This window comes from Odocoileus virginianus, chromosome 5 (assembly GCF_023699985.2).
Source record: "Odocoileus virginianus isolate 20LAN1187 ecotype Illinois chromosome 5, Ovbor_1.2, whole genome shotgun sequence".
Classification (NCBI taxonomy): Eukaryota; Metazoa; Chordata; class Mammalia; order Artiodactyla; family Cervidae; genus Odocoileus; species Odocoileus virginianus.
In genome coordinates this window covers 18,681,890-18,700,514 of record NC_069678.1, presented here as the reverse complement: position 1 = coordinate 18,700,514, position 18,625 = coordinate 18,681,890, and the positions used below count along the sequence as shown (strand labels likewise).

The following is an 18,625-nucleotide window of genomic DNA, read 5'->3' as shown; positions in this document are numbered from 1 at the left end:
CCAACACCACTTGCTATACTTGGATTAACACTTCTGGGAAAGTTGAAACTCAGTTACCCGAGATAACTGAAAAAGTCACTTTGCTTAGTAAAGTGTCTCCTTTGATGCAGCCTTTCTTTGATCTATTTGATCTAAGTGGTTTTGGGCCAGGGGACTGTGGTGTTTGAGCGCTCTGCAAATGTTGGGAATTACTCAGCTTACAATCTTTCTGATAGTCTCCCCAGTGCTCATGCATTTTCTCTTAAAGGCACGTGTGCAGCTGCAGGAGACCAGACAAATGATCTACCTTCACCTGGAATGCCAAAGATAGGATGAAGAAAATTGCCAGTTGTGGGACTGAGACCTCAATATTCTAACCTATAGATTCCAGTCAGAGAGCCAACATGATTCTATGGCAGCTCAGAGTTGTGCCAATACTTTAATTTTGATCAATACTCTCAATACAACTGAAAGTATGATCAAAGGGGAGTGGAATCAGTAAAATTAATTTACTTATCAGGATCCTTAATATGGAGACTGCCCTCCATATTGTAGGCCCAGTCCATAACACTACACACGTAAATCTAAGTCAGCCTGCACTGACAGAAAACACCTATGCAGGTAACCTACCACCAATCACAATTCTCCAACTCAGCTTTAGCTAGCATATCTGATCCAAAGATTAGGACCTACTGGGACGTCTGATTTCAGTTTGGGAGAAAAAGTCCTTACAAGGAAAATTTGGGGTGAGAGCTGCATGGTGTATGACTTTCTTCTGATTGGTGGATGGTGAGGTAATAGGATAGTCCAGGAATCCGGTGCTCAGCATGAAGTCACCATCCTCCACCTGGAGCAGGGGGCGGGGCTTAGTTTTGAAACCAAGCGGGACCCTGTGGGGCTCATGGGCACAGAAGCTTTTCAGTGCCCTCTGTCCCTTGTTTGCAGGGAATAGGCTCCACATTCATCACCTTCCCTGTGTCCCAAAAGGCAGATTCAAACAGTTGCTCATCAGGGAAGGGAGGGGATACAGAGACAAGTCAAGAGAGGAGCAGTCAAGAAAGAATAGTCTGCGTGCAGGGTCCTGGTTCTGCCTCAAGGGATGCACCTAACTTTCTAAGCTCTTCTACAAAACTAAAACCTCTAACACATGGAATATGAACTACTAATGGAGCAAAACTCATTCCAGAGAGGTTAGGGTTTGATAACCTTGAGAACTGGAGCCACTTCAGGCCAGACTAAAGGACTGCAGGCCCTGCACACACCCTACATTCCTTCCTGTAAAACTCCTCAACAGATCTTCCTGGATTGGAGCACAGTTTTTTCAGGGCACAAGCCTTCTGTGTTCCCTTTTGCCCAGTAAAGAGACAGTTATTATTTTCTACTTCACCCAAAATTCTCTTTGAGATTTGATTCAGCACTGGTGCACAGAGGCCAATTGTTCAGCATCGGTTTCTGCAGAACTTAAAAATATGTGTCATATTGCTATGCACATCCCTTGAGGAGGACTAGGACTCTGTGTTCTATCTGCACATTGCTTCTTGACAGCTTTTCCTCTGCTTCTGCACTCCCTCGCTTCCCTGATTAGAAACTGCTTGCATCTGCCCTTTGGAACCAGAGAAGTTCTAGGTGGCTGAAGCTTTTTCCCCACAAATAAAACACAAAGAACATGGAAAAGTTTATTTACCCAGGAGTGAGGCAGGAGATAGTGGACCCCGGGCTGAGAAACTGGAGTCTTCTCAGTACCTATGGATACTCTAAGATGAATATAAGAGCAGGAGGATAATAATGGAAGCTGAGCCCTGCTCAGATGAGAAGACAGAGGCCACATTTTCCTCATTCTCAAAGTCAAGGAGACTGTCTGGACTGCACATGTGCAGAAAGCCTCCCTGAAGGTCAGAAAGGAGGGGGCACCACCCTACAGTAGGTGATGTCAACCTACCCACAGGTCTTTTCAGCAGAATTCATCTTGGCTAAGAGATGTGTCTACACACACGGGAGAACCCTGAGATAAACCAAACAGGGACTCAGGCAAAGCAAGGTGATTGGTCAAAGGACACTCAGAAGATTTGCCCAACATAAGTGGTTCAAACGACCACAGGTACATGATGTGCGCTCTCTGAGTCTGCCCTTGTGTAGACTCACACGTACCATTTTTCCTCCTAATAAACGTTTTGCTTGTTACACTATTTTCCATATCTTTGTGGGAGTTCATTTCTATAAAGCCCTCAGGCCAGAGGCCTTGTCACAGGTCAATGTCCCTCGCAGTCTAGTGGCCAGGGTTCAGGGCTTTCACTGCCACAACCTGACTTCAGGCTCCCAGGGAACTGAAATCCTGCTTCAAGTTACTGCAGGCTGAGGCCACCAGATATTGGGAGGGCCCAGCAGAGTCTGGCTTGATTTCCATTGCCTTTAGTTTAAAATAATTCTCACACAAAAATGACATTTTGCGGGGGACTCTTTCTGAAGCCCTACACCCTCATTTGCACAAAAAGAAACTGTTAAAAGATAAACTGGGGCATATTTTAAAAAATCTTATGAGTTCACTTGAGCAATAATCAGTCCCAACTGGGCAGCCCCAAACTGGAAGTGGTCATGGTCCATATACAGGTTGGAAAAGAATTTCCAGACATAGGCAGAATGAGAGCAGAATAAAGCTTGAGTGAGAGACACTGTTGAAACAGCAGGACAGCTCAAGGGAGAGCTGAACCCTTTCACAGGCTAGTAGCCAATTTTTACAGCCTCAGAATAGAGAAAATTCCTACTGGAATGGGGTGGCCATAGATGATTGGTTAGGATGCTATAGGGTGGGTAAGAGAGTGAATATTTTATCTAATATGGGGTCAGGGAACTGGCTGGTTTAGATTCGGAGGGTAATGACCATAGTTGCTATGGGCTTGGTCAGTCCCAGAGACTTTTCATCTGTGACCTTGGTACAGGGCTCCACCCCTGTGACTTTGGTATAGGGTTCCACATTACCCCCTCTTTCTACTTGTGGGCTTTGGCCCCTTAACAGCCTGCTCATGACTGTAACTGTCTACCTATGGAATAGACCATGGGGACTCAGTCTGGGGACCCAGATTCATTGGGGAAAGCGGTGATGACCTCTCTGACTTCTTCAAGATGGACAGGGGTGTCATAGGGTCCTGGGTCCCAATGCCCACTTTCTGTCAGGGTTCAATTATGGAGGGAGATGAAAGTCCATGAAATGATAAGGCAGTTTGTTCCAGCATTGTCTGGGTGTTGGCAGAGTGATATTCCTGTCTTACTACCACTTGGTGATTTATTTGTTGTATTCTAAAAGAAAGAAACTTAATAAGAAGGTTAAAGATACATGGCCCAAAGATTAACAGAAGTAGAAAAACGGCCAGGGTATAGAAGAGGGGCTAGCCAGGAGAACCAGGACCAGAAATCAGTTTTGCGAGGTTAGTGTTTTCCTAGGTATGAGAAGATGCAAGAATTTGGGCTCATAAAATTCTTTACCTGAAAACACCTGACTGTCTGAAGGCCTGCTCTTCCAGTTTTTCCCTGTGCCTTATTTCTGATCACCACCCTGAGCTCCTTTCAGCTGACCCTGAAGCTGGCAGGGGTCATGATTTAATCTTTGTAGAGGCAGATGGTAAGTGCAATTTCCAGTTGGCAGAACCCCTTTGGGTCATAAATTTGACCCTGGTTTGGGGGCATTTCATGGCCATTGTGTCCCATGGTGCTAGGAATGATCATTCCCAGTTCTGTCGAAGCTTTTGTTGATAGACCTCTCAATGTGCTGTTACTGGACCAGGCCTTGCAAGTAGCAAAAGTCTCTGGACCACACATGTTACTAGCCTCTTGGTCCAAGAAAATATTCCCCCTTGTTGCTTCTTCCCATGTCTGATCTCATATGAAAGTATATATCAGCATTTTATCAGACATTCAGTCACACACTTGGTAATGTAAAAAACAATCTTCTGAAACAGGCGACATAGAAGATAATATAGCTAGCTGTTCTTAGTAAGGTCAAAAGTAAGAATTTAAGTCAAGAACTTCCATTAAGTATAGTCCATTACATCCCCAGGTCATCTGACAGCTTGTTACATGACTGTAGCCTGGTGTTAATTTCCTGGTTGCAGATCATAGAGCATCTGGACTTCATCCAAAGACTGATTATTGAGATATGCTTTAGAAACAAATTTAGAGTGTCTCTTTTAATAGCTTAAATAAACCTTTTAGCAATATAACATAACAATTATCTCGGAAATGAGTCATAGTAAACACAGACCTTAATTAACAAAACTAGAATTTAACGTTCAGGGAAACAATTTCTTTTTCATTGTGAAGGCATTAACACTACAGCCAGGAAAGGGTTTAACCCATCAAAAAAAAATGAGGTTTTTCAGGGAGCTTGGAAAAGCCTAAGTGGCCTTCTTGGATTTCCAAAGCCCTCACTGTTTGATTTACAGCTATTATTTACCCATTTTAAATTCCCTAATTTAGGAGTAGACTATTGTCAAGTTTTAAAGGACACCTGGATAGCAAAAGTCTGACAGTGAGGGGTTAATTTTTTGTAGAAGCAGAATGAGTTTATCTACATGTACCATAATCTTCATAGATAATTGTGAAATAATATTTATTTACTTTACCAAAGTAACAAAATGTTTTAGAAACAAATAAAAATTATTTAAAGGCAAAAAATATTCACATAGCCTGTTATCAAAAGCCACATTCCAAGTAAACTTTGTTCTCTTAACAGAGACAGAAAACCAAATTCTAGTCTGATACCAACTTACTATTAATTTAATCTTAGAAAGTCTTTTCCATAAATCTTGAAGAGGTTTTATATTAGAAAGTCCTTTCCATAAATCTTGAAGAGGTTTTATATATATACATACACACACATATATATATATTTTTCCCCCCCCACAAAGGCATCAGAGTGAAACCATAGTTTTCTATGATGACAAGAAGGCACATTTAAAATCTGACTACAATGCAACTGAAAAAAAGTAACCTGGGGACGTCCTTGGCGGTAAAGGGGTTAAGACTTCAATTTCCAATGTAGGGGGTGCAGGTTCAATCTCTGCTCAGGGAGTTAAGATTCCACATGCCTCCTGGCCCAGAAACTGAGATATAAAACAGAAGAAATATTGTAACAAATTAAACAAAGACTTTAAAATGGTCCCCATTAAAAAAAAAATTTTTTTTAAAAGTAAATTGGTTACTGCTGTGACACGCAACACTTAGATAATAACTAGAATTAGGACTGATATTTTACCAGGACATATCAGATCATTATGAAAAATTAGGTTAACAAACAAGCATTAATACCAGATATTAATTTAATACTCAATATTTCCCAGTTCGCACAAACCTGAAATTCATTTAGCTTAATTTCTCTTGTATTTAGAATTGTTTTATTTGTAAGCACTTACTTTTCTTTAGGCCAGTTAAATTAAAGCTCATTTACAAATTAACCTCAGCAATATTAGCCAAAGACAAAGACACACACGGAGACATACAATAAATACAGAGAGAGATCTCATAGTTTTCCACTTGAGATGTACTGTTTGTTTACCCTCCCCCACTTTTTTGGCTTGAGGTTCTAATTTGCCCAATGCTGAAGTCTCAGGCCTTCTCATACTCCTTGGAAGGAAAGTTATGACCAACCTAGATAGCAATATTAAAAAGCAGAGACATTACCTTGCCAACAAAGGTCTGTCTGGTCAAGGCTATGGTTTTTCCAGTGGACATGTATGGATGTGAGAGTTGGACTGTGAAGAAAGCTGAGCTCCGAAAAATGGATGCTTTTGAACTGTGGTGTTGGAGAAGACTCTTGAGAGTCCCTTGGACTGCAAGGAGATCCAACCAGTCCATCCTAAAGGAGATCAGTCCTGGGTGTTCATTGGAAGAACTGATGCTGAAGCTGAAACTCTAGTACTTTGGCCACCTGATGCGAAGAGTTGACTCATTGGAAAAGACCCTGCTGCTGGGAGGGATTGGGGGCAGGAGGAGAAGGGGACGACAGAGGATGAGATGGCTGGATGGCATCACTGACTCGGTGGGCATGAGTCTGAGTAAACTATGGGAGTTTGTGATGGACAGGGAGGACTGGTGTGCTGTGATTCATGGGGTCGCAAAGAGTCGGACACGACTGAGTGACTGGACTGAACTGAACTGAGCTGAAGTCTCAGGCAAAGGACATGATAAGTTAATTTCAAGCTTTCTCCTAGGTATATTTTTGTTTAACAAGCTAACTTTTTCTAATTGCATATGCAAGAACCAGTTTTGTAATTTCAAAAAGGTTTCATTTTAACCAGTTTTCTCCAGAGTCTAATATCATGGCCATATGGTCTGTTTCTTTCTGTGTTCATGGACTCAGAGCTAACACTTAGATAGTACTCAAATTGGCTCTGATAAGAGGGGCAGACTGACTGATAAGATAGTGTTGTCTCAGCAGAGATTGTCCCTCTGGGGAGGTAAAGTCTTCTTTTGATCAGAAGAATCTGGAGGGGTTGGGGAAGTTTGGCCCCTCCTCACCCCGAGAGATAGGGGTAGTTAGAAGGGGCTTCTTTAGAATGTTAAGAGAGTTTTTTGATCCCTCAGGCATTTGATTATCCGAGAAAGTCCAAGACCAAAGGGAACCTCAGAATCCTTTCCTTGTCTCTGACAATAGAGATCAAATGTGGATACAAATGGAAAAGGGCACGGCAACCCACTCCAGGATTCTTGCCTGGGGAATCCCACGGACAGAGAAGCCTGGCAGGCTACAGTTCATAGGATTGCAAAGAGTTGGACACGACTGAAGTGACTTATCGCATGTGCACATGGACAGGAAAGGTCAAGCAGGGGTCATCTAGGAAATCTGATGGAGGAGACAGAGAGGGATGGGGGATAAGGCAACAACAGAAAGACACATGTGAGAATCTGAATTCTGACTAAGGGAAATGAAGGACTGAACATCAGGAAACTCCGAGTCCTTTCCTGCTTGTGGCAAAGGCAATTGAGTGGAAGGATTATGCTACAATCTGGTGTGCCATTCAGAGGGCTTTTTTTTTGGTCCTCCAATTTATATTGGGGCCAGACTTTTTTAAGATTTTCAAGATCAAATTTTTTCAGTTCCCGAGAATGTTGCCAAGGGGTATGTCTGAGAGAGGCTCCTGGCATATACCAGAACTCATTCTTAGCCTACATGCCATAGACTGCAAGTACTTAGTCACCACTACAGAAAGGCACACCTTTGTCCCAGTGATCTCTCCATGCGACCAATGGCACAAAACGGCCAATCGTCCTAACAGTTGCATCTGACAGTGAGAGGTGACTCTTGAGAACCTAGCAGCTAAAGAACTGTGTGACCCAGGCAGGGAAAGACAGAGATTCCTGGGAGCAACTGGGTAACTCACCATCTGGCAATTCCCTGAAATGTGGAAGACACTCTTGGGATGGCTCACAGGCAACTCCTAGGCTCCTTAAATCAACCCAGATGGAAAGAAAAAGAAGTGAACATGATAGGGAAGACAGGCTGACGATTCCACCTTACAATCCTGTTGGGGAGGCAGTGGCCAGGGGACAATGGGCTCTGCTTTGCTCGAAGTAATATGTGCCTGACATGGAGCACGCAAGTTGTCTTGTTGAGGGTGGATGCCCTTGTGGTCTGGTCCATCCCATAACTCCCCTATCCTTCAAGGGAACTTTCAAGTGGAGGACACCCTAATGTCTCTTAAGTGTCTGACCCGTGCCTGCACAATATTGATTGCCCTAGGCATCATTTGGAAAGAAGTCAAAAAGTGAGACACTCACCCATTTGGGTGGTAGCTACTGGGGCACAGTCAGCAGTGGGGCCTTGGCAACAGACCAGAGAGTGACCCTTGGCCAGAGTTCCTCAGTTCCTGCCACAGGCTCTTGCCTGCTCGCAGAGGGCTCCTCTGAGAAAGAACAGGTGAGGGAAGAGACCCCAAACCCCCATATAGGCCACCAAAACAGCGTGGTCTGTGCGTGGGTTGGAAACGAATTTCCAAATACAAGGCAGAATGAGAGGAGAAGAAAGTTTATGACAGTGGGAGACACTGTTAGAACTGCAAGGGAAATCTGAACCTTTTGCAGGCTAGTAGCCAATTTTTATAGCCTTAAGACAGAGAAAATTCCTATTGGAATGGTGGCATTAGGTAACTGGTTGGGGTGCTATGGGCTTCCCCAGTGGATTAGTAGTAAAAAGAAGCTGCCTGCAATGCAGACCTAGGTTTGACCTCTGGGTCAGGAAGAGCCCCTGGAGGAGGGAACAGCAGCTGACCCCAGTATTCTCCATTCTGGAGAACCCTACGAACAGAGGAGCCTTTCAGGCTGCAGCCCACAGGTTTGCAAAGAGTCAGACACAGCCGAAGTGACTGAGCATGCATGCACTCAGCATGCTGTAGGATGGGTAACAGGGTGGGTATTTTAACTAATATGGAGTTAGGAAACTGACTGGTTTAGATCCGAAGGCTCATGGCAACAGTTCCGATGGGGCTTGGTCAATTCCAGAGATTTTTGTCCTGTGACCTTGGTTCAGGGCTCCACACCTATGACTTTGGTATAGGGCTCCACAGAAGTGATTGAGTGGTCCACAAATAGGAACTTGGAGAAAGACTATTTTAGAGAAAAGATGGAAGCAAAGCATGGAAATTATTTGATTGGCTATAGCTTAAGTATTATTTTAGAAAAGCCTAGTGATACCTTATGGTGAACAAGGTCAGATTTACGATCTCAAAAGGAGAGAGTTTAGCTTTGGGACCAAAGATGCAGCTTCAGTTACTCAGAGCTTCATGCAGCAAAAGACTTATGACAGTGAAAAGGGGATAGAGAAAGCTTCTGACACAGACATCAGAAGGGGGCAGACAGTGCCTTTGCCCTTTTTCAATTGGTTACTAGCAATAGATCAAAAGGATGTCTCCTGTTTGTAAAGGTCTAGTCTAACAGACCCACTCCAACAACACACATCTTAAGATAACAGGATTAGTCAGGTTTCTGTGAAGAAGGAGAAACATGTCCTCAAGCAAGATACATTGTTGTTACATAACCATTAGTGCAGAGCTTAAGGGAAAACACACCTTGAACAAGGTGTGTTGTTTTGTTGTGTAATCACTAGCTCTGGGCTTAAACAAAGTTAGTTCAAGGCAAAACAGATTGCTGTCATAACAACTCAGAGCTTAAGAAAAAAAAACATCTTATGTGACTAACATGAAGGAATGTAGGAAAAAAAGTCTGTCCCTTCTCCTCCCGAGGGCCCTGGTTTCCTTATCGACCTACCTAAGAATTAGCTCTCTGACCTCAGTGTCTCTTTGTTTCTGGTTGAAAAGGGAAGCAGAACATACCACCCCAAAATATGCGTCACTGTCATAAGGATTGTCTTGAGCTGCTTATTTTTTAGAAATACAAAAATAAACTAAAAAGCTCTGAAAACTAAGCAGAACTTTCTCTGCGTAAGGGAAACTTACATTTAGAAGGGAAATCCCCACTGGCACAGATATATCACTATGTATACCAGGAAGAGAAGAATCACCCTAAATCATAAGAAATTATCTCTGGGGAAGGCACAGACTAAAACCTGCATAACAATCTTACCCTTTAATGCACTTTTCCTAACAACCTGCCATAACTCACTCCCCCACTTCCAAAATCTTTCTTCTGTCTTTAGCGGAATATAGTATTTACGGTAACGACTTGAGCCATTTCAGGGAGCCATGCAGCTTTCCTGGGTGTCTCTCATGTATACAGGAGGTGTGCTGTTGTTGCTGTCCAGTCGCCCAGTCGAGTCTGACTGTTTGAGACCCCGCGCACTGCAGCGCATCGAGCCTTCCTGTCCCTCACCATCTCCCTGAGTTTGAGAAGCCCATGAACTGCAAGTAGAATTACCCCCACTCACCCCAACTAGACAAAGCCCACATACAGCAATGAAGATCCAGTACAACCAAAAATAAATTCTAAAAAAAAAAAAAAAATGATGGGGGAAAACAAACAACTTTAATAATACGCATACCTCCTATATAAAGTTAATGTTGGCTGCACTGGGTCTTCACCACTGTGTGTGGGCTTTCCCTAGTTGTGGTTAGCAGGGGCGACTCTCTACTTGCAGTGCACCTGCTTCTCATTGGCATGGCTTCTCCTGTAGCAGAGCAGAAGCTCCAGACTGCACAGCCTTCAGTAATTTCAATGCATGGGCTCAGTAGTTGACCCAAAGCATGTAGCATCTTCCTGGACCAGGGATTGAACCTGTGTCCCCTGCATTGGCAGGCATGTTCTTAACAAACAGACCACCAGAGAAGTCCTCCATTAATGCTTTACTACAGGGCAGATTGAGGAGGGTCATCTCAGCCAAGACCCTAGAAGAATAGAGGGAAAACTATTTTTCCTTCTGTATAAAACAAAAACATATCTCTCTTTCCCATCACAGCTGAGAAAAGACTAAAGAAAGAACAAATTACAAGATGTTTCTAAAAGAAAACTACAAGACCCTGTGGGGCCCCCTGGGGTGCAGATATTTTTCTGCTTCCCTTTCTTGTTTTCAGAAAAAAAGGCTTCAGCCTCCTACACTTTCACCGATTTCCAAAGAGCAAATTGAAACACTTCCTAATCAGGGAAGTGAGGGAATGCAGAAATAAAGGAGAAGCAGTCAAGAAGTCAAGTCAAGGCATCTACTGAGCAAGGTCCTGCTTCCTCTTGAAGGATTATACATAACAATACCTTTCGGTCCTGTAGAAACGAAGGTCTTCACTCAGGTAAAGGATGGTAACTTCAGATTGAACCCTTGATTTCTGGAATACCACCCTGTTTCCTCACCGTCATGCAATTAGAAGTCACACCCTGCAGCCCTCACTCTAAATTTTGCCCATAAAAATTCTCCCCCAAAACTATCAGAGAGTTCCTCTTTTTATGAGCACAAGCTACTGGTCTCCTTGCTTGGCCCTGCAATAAAATTTTCTCTGCTCCAAACTCTGATGTTTCCATTTGTTTGGCCTTACTGTTAGGCACACAAAGTTGAGTTTGGTGAGCCAGTCAGGAGTCTGTGTCCATGGCAGGCTGATTCCAGCCAGGAGCAGCCTCTTGAGCCTCTAGCAGCTGTTGGAGCTCATTTTGCTCTGGGGAAGATATAGGGACTCTTTCTGACAGGTCCCAGCCACCCCATCATGAGGCTTTTTGGAGCCAAGAAACATCCTGAGCTACAATCCACATTCTGCATCACTTGGGGGTGATTTGCTCCAGTTTGTGCAGGCTGAAATTTTCTCTCTCTTTATTCTATCCAGGCTCATTACCTTGCAGGAACTTAGCCACTTTGGGCTCATTGTGAGCCAATCTGGGCTTCAGGCAGGAGGCATATTCTCCCACCACCACCCACCACCCTCTCACCCCCAGGTAAAGCATTCAGAGATTCATTCTCAATTGACAGAAACTCCAAGGCAAGAATAGCAGAGCAATTAAGGCAAGGAGACTGAGCCCTGCTCAGACCACATGTTTCTCATTCCCAAAGTCAGGAGACCTCCTTGACCACACAAGTGCAGAGAGTTTCCTTGGAGGTCAAAGGGGAGTGATGCTAATTAAAGCCAGGCTACTCAGATGCCTCTTTGGTAAAATCCATCTTGGCCAAGAAATGCTTATACACACATGGGAGGAATCTGAGATATACCAAATATGGACTGTGAACCAGGCATATCAAAATGACTGGCCAAAAGAAACATGGAAGAAACACACCATAAAAATAATTCAAACTACCATAAGGATGCTACTCAGCAACTCTCTCCCTGAGCCTGCCTGTGTGTCTATCCACACGTACTGTATACTCTTTTTTCTTCTAATAAATACTTTACTTGCTTCACTAATTTCCATCTTTGTGGAAATTCTTTTCTGCAAAGCCAAAGGGCCAGGGCCCTTGTCACTGACCACTGGTCTAGTGCCTAGGATCTGCTACTTTCACTGCTATGACTCAGCTCAGTCTTTGGCTGGAAGCCCAAGCCTTGCTCCAAGACATTGTAGGCTGAGGGCACCCAAGAGCAGGCTCATTGCAAGCCACTCTGGATCCTTCTTTCAAGAGCTGGGCCAATCTGTTTGGAGACTTCCATGTGGGAGTGGGAGTAAAACTTTGGACTATACCTCTTCTGATCTTCTGTCTGTGTGACCATACCTTATTAGTTGTTGGTGGTTTTGTGTGTATTGTATTGGGAAGAGCCTCCCTGGATTGTGCAGGATGGGAAAATTCTACCTACACCATCTGGGCTCACTTCCCTTTCATGGACTGAACCATTCAGGACTGATTATGAGACACTCTAGATTCAATCTCTTTCAGGAGCCAGGTCAATCTGGAAGACTTCATCTGGCACTGGAAGTGGAATTTCGGGGCTACAACTTGTCTGATCTTTTGTTGGTGGAAACATATTTGTTGTTAAGTAGGTCTATGTCTATCAGTACTAGGATTGGCTGGTTGAGACATCTATCCCCTTTAAGCCCCAACAAGGGCTATTGATTGGCTTTGAATATAGTTGAACATTGCTTGGAAATTTCCCTTTTGAGGCCTAGGGAACTGCAACCCTGAGACTGTTCTACATTGCATCGGTTTGCTATTTGGCCATGAATAATTAAGTATGGGTGACCAGAGCGCTTTCACCTTATAGTTCCTGCAGGGTATTTATGCTCCCAAGAATGAATTCAATCAGTATTTCTCTTCCTATGCCTTTGAAATGAGATCACCTATCTGGTTTAAAGGAACTTTAATTATAGTCTAACTTAAATTTTATTGATCACAGCAGTCGGTGTTGTGGTTTATTAAACATACGTTCTACATCTGTTTCCACAGTTGTAGAGCACAGTGTGTTAAAGAGTCAAAATGGGAGCACCTATGCTTCAGCATCCAAAGTAAAAGGAGGTAGTAGCCACAGTGGAGGTGATATCAGACACATTCATGTATTGCTGACAAATTCAATTTTGCTAACTCTATAAGATTTAAGAACAACACCAGCAACCTCATCAATTACCACCAACTATCCAACTATCTGAGTCACTATCTCACCCCGAAAATCACACTAATTTGCATAACGAGGATTAGGGAAGTTGCGACATCAGGGAAAAAACTCCAAAATGAGTGGGAGTACCAGGCAAACAAATTAAGATTTCAAAAGAAGTTCAAAAGCACCTGGAAAACTCTTATCTCTATTCATCTTTTGTCCCTCAGCACAAATGGACTTCTAACTGCACAACCAAACCCCGCGCCCCTACCCCCACCCCAACCACCAATTGCCCTACAAATCCGACCTCCTCCCACCACCGACAGCAGGAGAGCCAGCACAAGCCCAGGAGCATCACGCCGCCACCAGGGGCAGCAGCCGCAGCCCCTCAGGAGGGAGCTTGCGGGCCTGGGAGGCCTCAGGCGGGCCGTGGTGGACGCGGCGCGAGGTGGCCACTGCGGCCAAAAGATTTGCCCCGGGGGCCGGCGGGGGTGGCCTGAATCGTGCTTGGGCTGGAGGTGCAGGGTCCCGGGGCCTCTGTCGCAGCGCTGAGCAAGCGTAGGCTAAAAGGGTGGCGGGGTCGCCGGCGAGGAGATCGGCCGGTGGCGGGCGGAGGGGAAGAAGAAAGGCTTCCCTGACCGGGAATCGAACCCGGGCCGCGGCGGTGAGAGCGCCGAATCCTAACCACTAGACCACCAGGGAGCGTCGGGGCTCGGCCCTCGCCTCCTCCTGCTGAACCCAGCGCCTCCATGCCGCCCGCCCGCGCCACCGTGGTGCCCACACCCGATCCTTGCAAGGCAAGTCCAGCCGCCCGCCGGCCCTGTCAGTCCGCCTGCCCTGGCGTGCCGTCTTGCTCTCAGCAGCCTCAAAACACTGCGCGCGCCACCGGCTTCTCGCACACACGCCAAAAGCCGCGCGCCAGCTGCCTGGCTCCCTGCTCCCAGCTCTCTCTGCCCCGAACGCCCCTGCCGGGATGGCGGCGGAGCTCAGCAAAAGGTCGGCCCGCTGCGTTGGCCGGGAATCGAACCCGGGTCAACTGCTTGGAAGGCAGCTATGCTCACCACTATACCACCAACGCTGCTCAGCCCGGGCCGCCGCCAGACCCAGGCCCCGGGCTCGCCCCAGCACACTCTCGCCGCATCCCTGCCCCGACGCCCCGTCAGCGGGAGGCTCTGCGCTGCCGCTGGCGCCACCCGCAGCCCACCAGCAAGCCCATCCGCGCCAGCTCTACGCAGCGGCCGGGGTCCAGCGGCCCCACCGCCCCGGGGCGGCGCTCCTGCGGCCTTGCGGTCCCCCGGCCGTCCGCTCCCCGCGGCGGCCCGCGAGCGCCTCCGCCCTCACCCCCGGGGGGCAACGCGGGGCACGCAGCTTCCAGCAGCCAGCCGGCCAAAGCCCTTCTCCACCGTGCGCTGGGCGAGGCCACTTCCCACGACGACAGGGGGACACGGGAGCCACCCGCCTGCAGGCGTCCCGGCGCTGTGCCGCGCCGCGGGGGCGTCGCGAGCCTAGGAGCCCACTGAGGCAGCCCCTGTGGGCGGGCGGGCCGGCCGCAGCAAGATCCGGCTATGGTCGGGCAAGGCCGTGGGGTGGCCAAGGAGGCCGTCGCTCGGCCGTGGCGACCGAGCGCCTGGCGACGACAAAGGGCTCAGGCCGGTGGGCTGCACGCGTAGAGGGGGTCGACGGTGGCTAGGCCGGGCCCCGCCGTTGGCGGCGCCTGGCCCAAAGGCGGAGGCAGGAGACGAAGGGCCCTTGGGTGCCAGGCGGCGGGACAGAGAGCGACCGCGGCCACCAAAAAGGCTGTGTTGCCTCCCCGTCGGGGAATCGAACCCCGGTCTCCCGCGTGACAGGCGGGGATACTCACCACTATACTAACGAGGACGGCGGCGACCGCCCTGCCGCCCGGCCGCCCTCGGGCTCTCGGGCTGCCTGCCCCCGCCTATCCCGTGCCCACCACGGGCCCCCGACCCGACCGCCCACCAAACCAACCGCCTCAGTCACAGAGGCGGCCCGCGACCCCGACAGGGACCCGGAACCCCCGGGGCACTGGACACTCCTCGTGCGCGCCGCCTCTTGCCTCCAACGCGGCCATTCCGCCGGGAGAAGAGGGTGCGAGAAGGCAAGCGAGGCTGCGAGGACACAGTGGGCGCGCGCCGGCCCGCGTCTGGCGAGGAGGGGCGCGGCGGGGGGGGGGTGGGGGGGGGGGGGGGAGGGGCCGGCTCGCCAAGGGCCGGGCTGGGTCCGGGGCGCGACCGGCGGCGGAGCCAGGCGCCTCGGCCGGCCCCGTCGCTCACCCACACCAGACGGCCGCCTGCCTGCCTGCCTGCCTGCCTGCCTGCCTGCCTGCCTGCCTGGCGCGGCGCAGCGCGCGGCCCGCCACGGGCGCCGGGGCTCGCGCCGCGTCGGGTCTCAGCCAGGCGAGCGGCCACGCGCCCGCCCAGGCCCGCCGTCAGGATGGCCGAGCGGTCTAAGGCGCTGCGTTCAGGTCGCAGTCTCCCCTGGAGGCGTGGGTTCGAATCCCACTCCTGACAAGCCAGCCTTTTGGCCCGCCGGACAAACGCACCCGTCCTCCCCGCGCCACAGCCTTTCTCCACACACGCCGGCCCCCCGCCACCTGCACCCCACAACCAGGAACCTTCAGGCCGTCTCAGCGCATCTTTCCTCCTCAGCTGGCTGCGGCTGCAGCTGCTGCTTTTCCGGCCTCCCCGCCTGCCCCTCGCCCACCCTCGCCCACCCTCCCACTCCCACGGCCCCGCCCCGCCCCGCCCCCGTCCGCGCCGACGCACGCAGCCCCGCGGCGGGTGGCAAGCCCTCCTCGCTTCGCCGGCGCTGCGACTTCTGCCTGCTCAACGGCCAACTCGCTCTGGCAGCCTTGCTTCCACGTCCGCCCCCGGCGGCTCTCCCTCCCGCCGCCACCGTGTCGTCCGCGCCCGCACCGCCGGCCCGCCTGCGCCACCCAGCCACACCGCGGCGGCCGAGCCCCCGCCTTGCCCGCCACGGGCCTGCTGCGTGCCGTCGACGCTTCTCCGCCTAGCGGCCTCGGCCGGGCCGCACCTGCCTGCCTCCCGCCCGGGACGCGTGCCACGCAGCCTTGCTGCGGGCCGCCGAACACCGGCCTTCCGTGCACGTGCCCGTCCCGGGAAGGGCGCTCGGCTGGGGTGGGAGCGGAAGCCCTGCGTGCCCGTCCAGCCCACCCACAGGCGCCCAGCCCGCGTCCCGGACCTCGGCGCCACCACGCCGGTTCCCGGGGGTTGGGGGGTGGGGGGGAAGACGCCGCCCGGGCCGGAGCCAAGCCCGCCCTGGCGTGCTCCCTGCCTCAGGCGGCAGTCCCCAAGCCAGGAGCCGCTCTGCCCAAGGGCCCCTCCTCACCACCACCACCCACCCTGTCAGAGCGGAGCCCCCGGGAGCGCGGTCGGCCAGAGCACAGGAGCCAGGCTCACACGCCTTTGGGTCCTCGGCCCTGAGCGCCGCTCGGGGCGGCGGTGGGGCGCCCCGGGGCGTCGCGCTCCGGTGCTCGCGCATCGCGCACAGCCCGAGCCCGGGGTCCCGGCCCCCGCCCGCAATGGCACGCCCCACCCCGCCCCGGCCGGAAGCCAGCCCGCCAGAGGGACTTTGGGTCGGGACCCGGCAGGTCGCTGAGAGGAACGTCGGCGCGCGGCCGCGGCGACCACGCAGCGCCTGCCTCCGCCTGGGATCCAGGCGCTGGGCAGACGGCATCGGCTCCTCGTCCCCTCGGGCGACACCGACAGCTTCGCGGCGGCCGCGGTCGGCGCAGAAGGCGCGGGACGGGCCCGAGTGGGCCGGCGTCCCGCCCCCCACCCCCCCGGGGTCCCTCCGAGGGCGCCGCGCCCTGGGGTCCTGCACGTGCCCGGATCCTGGCTTTCAGGTCGGCCGCCCATCGTCTCCTGCTCCGATGGAGCAGACAGATGCCCACGGGCGAGCGGTGAGCAGTGACGGGCGGGTGGCGGCCAGCGGCTCTGGGGCAGCGTCGGGCGGCGGCGGCCACCGGTGCATGGGTGGTTCAGTGGTAGAATTCTCGCCTGCCACGCGGGAGGCCCGGGTTCGATTCCCGGCCCATGCAACCCCAGCGTCCCCTTTTGGTCCCGCACTGCAGCCCCAGAGCCGAGCTAGGTCTGCCCGCTGAAAGGCGCTCAAGGCAGCGCGCTGCAACCGCTGGCTGCTACCTGCCGCCCGCTGCCTCTCCCACGCAGCTGCCCACGACCCCTCCCGACCCCACACACGGCCCTGCTGCCAAGCCTCCGTGGCCCCAAGCCCTGCGGGCTCGGCCGCCCGCGCGCCCGCACACCTCCCTTGTGGTTGCTGGCTTCCTCACCCGGACCCAGACGCTGGCTCAGGGATTGCGCTGGAAGGAGTACCCCACCTCTGGCAGCCGCCGGCCCCACCTCTTCAGCTTTCCCAACGTCTGTCTCCAAGCTCCCTGGCTCAGTCTCCCCACACTCCGAGAATCAATCACCCTACGTTTGCACAGCCAGGAGCAAGGAAGTTGCCACACCTGGCAAGGATACCTCCCTTTTCCCTGGAGGGTCCCTGGAGCATCATCTTGCAGGAGGAGTTCCTAAGAAGTCCACAAGCTCCCAGCCCTGGGCCCAGATCGGTTTCCAACAGCAACGCCCTCACCACCTCACACACCACCCCCTCCCCTGAAACCCTCTTGCCCTCCTCACCTCAGCATCAGTCCTGCCCTGCCAGTAACACCACCTCAGCCTGCACCCTCACCATCCCCCTGCTCCCCCAAACGCACCCATCCCACCCAACCCCCACCCCTGCTCCCCACCTCCCCCATCTCCACTCCCGCACCCCCGCCACCCGCCGCGCACACACACACACACACGCGCGCGCGCACGCCCGGTTCCTGCCTGAGCCATCCCAAGTCCTACTCTTGTCAAGGAACCTGCCTTTGCCTTTGTCCCACTGGCCCGTCTCCCCCCAACCCCCACCCCAACCCTTGGCCTGTTCCTTTTTCTGCTTCTTCCGACGCGAGTAGAACTGATTTACTTTCCTGGGTTAGTCTCAGGTGCATGGCACCGTGATTCAGTCCCCTGTTCATTTCCAGCTGATTTTCCAGTGTAGGTTAAGGCAAGATACGAATACAGATCTCATGCTACAGAGGAAAGCTTTGTTGCTTATCTCCTGTAAGTACACTAGTTCCTCTCTCTTGATCCGACTCCAACTTCGTCCGACCCCTGCCTTTCCCCTTGGGTAGCCCTATGTACGTTTTCTGCATCTTAAGGTCGGTTTCCCCTTTGCACAGAGATTCATTTGCATTCGTTGGCAGAGTCCACAGAGCTTTGTCCCTCTCCACCCGACTCACTCCACTCAGCGGACCCTTCTGTGGGTCCGTCCGGCGTTGCGGCCCGTGGCGATGGCCGCTCCTTCTTGACGGCTGCGTCATATTCCACGGTACACATGTCCCTCTTCTTCTCGTGCCGGCCACGTGCCGCCGGCCACTTGGGCGTTCCCCATGTCTCGGCTCTGGCACAGAGGGCTGCGATGACCCTGGGGCATGCCTGCCTCTCTTCCCATCGGGGGTGTTGTCTTTTCCCGATGGCTACCAGGGATTGGGTTACCTGGATCATAACGTAAGCTCCTCTTCTTCCTCTTGCTGGACTGATCCTCGACTGATTGACTTCCAGGGAGCAGTAGTTGTTGTTCTGGAAGTGTAGCTGATCTACAGCCTGGTGTCGGTT

The 18,625-nt window shown here is 51.5% G+C and overlaps 5 non-coding genes across 5 annotated transcripts; 2 read left to right on the top strand and 3 right to left on the bottom strand.

Moving 5' to 3' along the window:
• Positions 1 to 13,550: 13,550 nt before the first annotated feature.
• Positions 13,551 to 13,622, bottom strand: TRNAE-CUC (transfer RNA glutamic acid (anticodon CUC)). Its single transcript has one exon. It is a non-coding gene; the product is annotated as a tRNA-Glu (tRNA).
• A 304-nt stretch (positions 13,623 to 13,926) lies between these two features.
• Positions 13,927 to 13,998, bottom strand: TRNAG-UCC (transfer RNA glycine (anticodon UCC)). Its single transcript has one exon. It is a non-coding gene; the product is annotated as a tRNA-Gly (tRNA).
• A 728-nt stretch (positions 13,999 to 14,726) lies between these two features.
• Positions 14,727 to 14,798, bottom strand: TRNAD-GUC (transfer RNA aspartic acid (anticodon GUC)). The gene has a single exon. It is a non-coding gene; the product is annotated as a tRNA-Asp (tRNA).
• Positions 14,799 to 15,365: 567 nt separating this feature from the next.
• On the top strand, positions 15,366 to 15,448 carry TRNAL-CAG (transfer RNA leucine (anticodon CAG)). Its single transcript has one exon. It is a non-coding gene; the product is annotated as a tRNA-Leu (tRNA).
• A 1,479-nt stretch (positions 15,449 to 16,927) lies between these two features.
• TRNAG-GCC (transfer RNA glycine (anticodon GCC)) lies at positions 16,928 to 16,998 on the top strand. The gene has a single exon. It is a non-coding gene; the product is annotated as a tRNA-Gly (tRNA).
• The last annotated feature ends 1,627 nt before the right edge of the window (positions 16,999 to 18,625 follow it).